Raw genomic sequence first — 5115 nt, 5'->3', positions numbered from 1 at the left:
CCGATTATGCCGACATCCACCCGAACGGGACGAGTTATGGCATGCACTAACCATGTCATGCCGTGTCATGCCATGGCGTGTCATGTCATGTCGTGTCATGTAATGTACTAGCACACTAGGCCATGCACTAAACATGCCATTCTGTGTCACGTCATGTACTAGCCACACACATTAGGTCATGCACTAACCATGTCACGCAGTGTCATGTCATTCACTAACCATGTCATGTCGTGTCGTGTCATGCACTAACCATGATATGCCGTGTCATGTCATGTCATGTACTAACCATGTCATAGAGTGTCATGTCATGTACTAACTATGTCATGTCGTGTCATGTCACGCACTAACCTGTCATGTCGTGTCATGTCATGCACTAACCATGTCATGGCGTGTCATGTCATGCACTAACAATGTCATGTCGTGTCATGTCCTGCACTAACCATGTCATGTCGTGTCATGTCGTGCACTAACCATGTCATGTCGTGTCATGTCCTGCACTAACCATGCCATGTCATGCACTAACCATGTCATGGAGTGTCATGTCATGCACTAACCATGTCATGTCGTGTCATGTCAGGCACTAACCATGTCATGGCGTGTCATGTCATGCACTAACCATGTCATGCCGTATCATGTCAAGTACTAGCCACACATACTAGGCCATGCACTAACCATGTCATGTCGTGTCATGTCATGCACTAACCATGTCGTGGAGTGTCATGTCATGCACTAACCATGTCATGTCGTGTCATGTCGTGCACTAATCATGTCATGTCGTGTTATGTCGTGCACTAACCATGTCGTGGAGTGTCATGTTAGGCACAAACCATGTCATGTCGTGTTGTTTCTTGTCATGTCACACACTAACCATGTCATGTCCCTGTCATGTCATGCACAAACCATGTCATGGCGTGTCATGTCATGCACGAACCATATCATGGAGTGTAATGTCGTGTCGTGTCGTGTCGTGTCACGCACTAACCATGTCATGTCGTGTCATGTCATGCACTAACCATGTCATGTCGTGTCATGTCATGCACGAACCATGTCATGTCGTGTCATGTCGTGAACTAACCATGTCATGTCGTGTCATGTCGTGCACTAACCATGTCATGTCGTGTCATGTCGTGCACTAACCATGTCATGTCGTGTCATGTCTTGCACTAACCATGTCATGGCATGTCATGTCATGCACTAACCATGTCATGTCGTGTCATGTCATGCACTAACCATGTCATGTCGTGTCATGTCAAGTACTAGCCACACACACTAGGCCATGCACTAACCATGTCATGCCATGTCATGTCAAGTACTAGCCAAACACACTAGGCCATGCACTAACCATGTCATGCCGTGTCATGTCATGCCAAGTACTAGCCAAACACACTAGGCCATGCACTAACCATGTCATGTCGTGTCATGTCATGCACTAACCATGTCGTGTCGTGTCATGTCACGCACTAACTATGTTATGTCGTGTCATGTCATGCACTAACCATATCATGTCTTGTCATGTCAAGCACTAGCCACACACATTAGGCCATGCACTAACCATGTCATGTCGTGTCATGTCATGCACTAATCATGTCATGTCGTGTCATGTCATGCACTAACCATGTCATGTCGTGTCATGTTATGCACTAACCATGTCATGCCGTGTGTCACGAGCTAAGCTTGTTCAGGGCATTATGCTTGCCTTTGACCGCTTAGCTCGTGTGCTTGGGATGGGTTTCCATCATGTAAATACTAGTGTTGGGTTATTTTCTGCTAGTAGAGTCTTTGTAAGCCAAATAAGGCAGTAGGGCTCCTCGGTCACTTTAATGTTTCCTAGTTCCAGGATGATAATTACATAAAAACCTCTTTAGGGGAGGGTGAGTGTTCATTAGTCATTGTAAAACTCACTAGCCATTGTCAACGTGCTTAGCCTACTTGCCTCCCTCACTAAGTACAACATGTCAACCGTGGATTTGTTAATGAATTACGTTTGCTTCAATATTTACTGCTTGGTTGCCACGGCTTTTATGAATTGATTATTATTTCCACTGCTATCTGATTGAATATTAATGAAAGTGCTTCGTGGATGAATGTTGGTAAATGATAGGCTGGCTAGTTAAGCAAGAGTGCTTTAGCTAGCGCCGCACGGCCCTTCACAATGGTGTGAAAAAGTCGGACCGTGACATTTGGTATCAGAGTCAAGTCGGTGACACTTGGTGAGAGCCCAAGGTTGAGTTGCTACGTGAATTCGATTGCCTTCGTTGTTTGATTTGGGAAGCTTTGGTAAATGACCATGGCACAAACAATGATGAGAGGATCAGCGTGCTGGAAGCACAGGTTGAAGAGACAACCAACACTATGGCCGCGGAGGTGGCCTAGTTGAGAGAACTTGTTGATGAAGTGATGGGATCACAAAAACATCAAGCAGGTTTGATAGGTGACATGTTAGAGGACTTTTGCCACACTGTGGAAACTTTGCAAGCCTGGATGGAAGATCTGGATGCAAAGGTAAATGTGATGGTTCTTGCTATGGGGAAATCCAATACTCCGGGAGTTAGCAAGACCAAGGTACCAGAACCCAGGACGTATGGGGGTGCCCGAGATGCCAAGGAGTTAGAGAACTTCTTGTTTGATGTGGAGCAGTACTTTTGCATTGTGAGGATGGCCTCAGAAGAGGCAAAGGTGGATACTGCGACCATGTACTTGGTTGGTGATGCCAAATTGTGGTGGCGTACCAAGTACAGAGAAATTGAAAATGGAAACTGTGTAATTGATAGTTGGGCAGACTTGAGGAGAGAGCTCAAGGCCCAATTCTTTCCTGAGAACGTTGAGTATAATGCAAGGAGAAAACTAAGAGATCTCAAGCATACGGGGTCAATCAGCGAATATGTGAAACAATTTTCTGCTTTAATGTTGGATATTCGGGATATGTCGGAGAAGGACAAGTTGTTCTATTTTCTTGAGGGGATGAAACCATAGGCAAGAACTGAACTTCATAGACAAAGGGTTCAAGACTTGTCAACTGCACAAGCGGCTACAGAACGCTTGACAGACTACGCTGGTGATGAGATCGCTTCGTCCAAACGGTTTGGCGGAGAGGGAAACAGTGGAAAGTCTTTCAAGAATGGCAAACCCAAGAATGGGGGAGCCGACTCTAAATCATCAATCTCACAGGAAGCTTCGTCGTCTCAAGGGTTCAACACACCCAATGGAAAGGGGAAGAGTGAAATTGAGTGTTTCTTGTGTCGTGGTCCTCATAGAGTTTTTGAGTGCCCTCACAAAGCATCACTTAATGCTTTACAGGCTTCTATTGCAGAACAGGCAGTGGAAGATGATGGGAAAGAGGATGATGCCCCAAGGGTGGGTTCAGTGCGGTTGGTCAACGCATTGGAAAAGCAGGCAAAGACACCGAAAGTTACACGAGCAAAAGGGTTAATGTTTGTGGACTTGAGGATAAAGGGGAAGAGTACTCGCGCTATGGTGGATACGGGAGCTACTCATAATTTTGTTTCGCAGTTGGAAGCAAGGAGACTCAACTTATCCTTAGAGAAGGATACGGGACGCATGAAAGCAGTTAACTCTATAGCCCAGCCTACTCTGGGAGTAGCCAAGCAAGTGGCCATAAAGCTTGGACAATGGGAAGGTCATGCGAATTTAACAGCGGTACCATTGGATAACTATCCAATCATCCTAAGAATGGAGTTCCTAATGGGGACGAGGGCAGTGCTGATGCCTTTGGCTGGTTCCCTGTGTCTGATAGGAGATCAGTCGTGCATGGTGCAAGTCGTTGCAATGAAAGGAGACAACGGGAAGTCCCTTTCAGCCATACAACTCAATGAAGGATTGGGTCAGGGTGAGCAGACACGTCTAGCCATGGTGGTGGTAGATAAAGAAGTAGGCTAAGAGCTGGAGCCTACGACCATCCAAGCGGTGTTGGATGAGGATAAGGAGGTGTTGCCAGATAAGTTGCCTCACAATTTGCCTTCACAACGGACTGTGGAGCAAGAGATCGAGTTGTTATCAGGAGTGAAACCACCTGCTAAAGGGCCATGTTGGATTGCGCCTCTTAAGATAGTAGAGTTGGGGAAACAGCTTGATGAAGTGGAAGCGGGGTGTGTTCGCCCTTCCAAAACGCCGTTGGGAGCATCGGTGTCGTTTCAGAGGAAACATGAAGAGCATCTACGGAAGGTGTTCGACAGGCTGAGGAGAAACAGTCTGGATTTGAAGAAGGGGAATTTCTCTTTCACTCGGCGGAGCAACAAATTCCTTGGTCAAGTCGTTGAACAAGGTCGTATCCAGAGGGGTATGGAGAAGGTAAGGATGATTCAAGAATGGAAGATCCCCACGACAATGAAGGAGTTGCATTCCTTTCTTGGCCTTACTAAATGCTACAGGAAGTTCATTGAGCAGTATTCGCGGAGAATGACTCCAAGGACAGGACTACTGGGGAGGTATTATTGGCCGCACACGCGGGATGATGTGGTTGATTATACAAAAACTTGTCTCACTTGCCAACAAGACGAGGGGGAGCGGAAGAAGTATGGTACTTTCATGGCCGCACCAAAGTACTGTTCGGCAGAGGGGACGACACAATTGTTCCTTGTGACTGTTGTGAAACATTGGGGTGTTCCCCAAGTTATTATTTGTGACCAAGATTTAATGTTCACTGACAACTTCTTGACAGAGTTTTTCAGGATATTTAGGTCACATCTTGACATCTCTTCGAGTTATCATCGACAGACAGACGAACAGATGAAGAGATTCAAAGAGCTACTAGATGAGTACTTGTACCATGGTGTCAACGACAACCAGAAGAATGACGTGCAACAACTTGATGTGGCTCCATTCTGTGGCAACGCCCAAAGGCGCTCAACTACCAACAAGAGCCCTTTTGAGCTTGTCACAGCCCAGCTGCCACTATTACCTCACACAGTGGGCGAGTCGTACAGACGAAAGAGTCCGAGGGCATACATCTTCACCAGTGAAGGACGACAGAATGCAGAGTTTGCCCAAGCCTATCTGGAGAAAGCTTCTAAGCAGATGAAGAAGTGGGCAGATCAGGAGAGAAGACCGCAATTTCATGTCAATTGCCTCAAGCCATTCAACACCAACACCAACAAC

This window comes from Malania oleifera, chromosome 1, assembly GCF_029873635.1.
Source record: "Malania oleifera isolate guangnan ecotype guangnan chromosome 1, ASM2987363v1, whole genome shotgun sequence".
NCBI lineage: Eukaryota > Viridiplantae > Streptophyta > Magnoliopsida > Santalales > Ximeniaceae > Malania > Malania oleifera.
The sequence above is the reverse complement of the archived record's forward strand: the minus strand, read 5'-3'. Positions refer to the sequence as shown.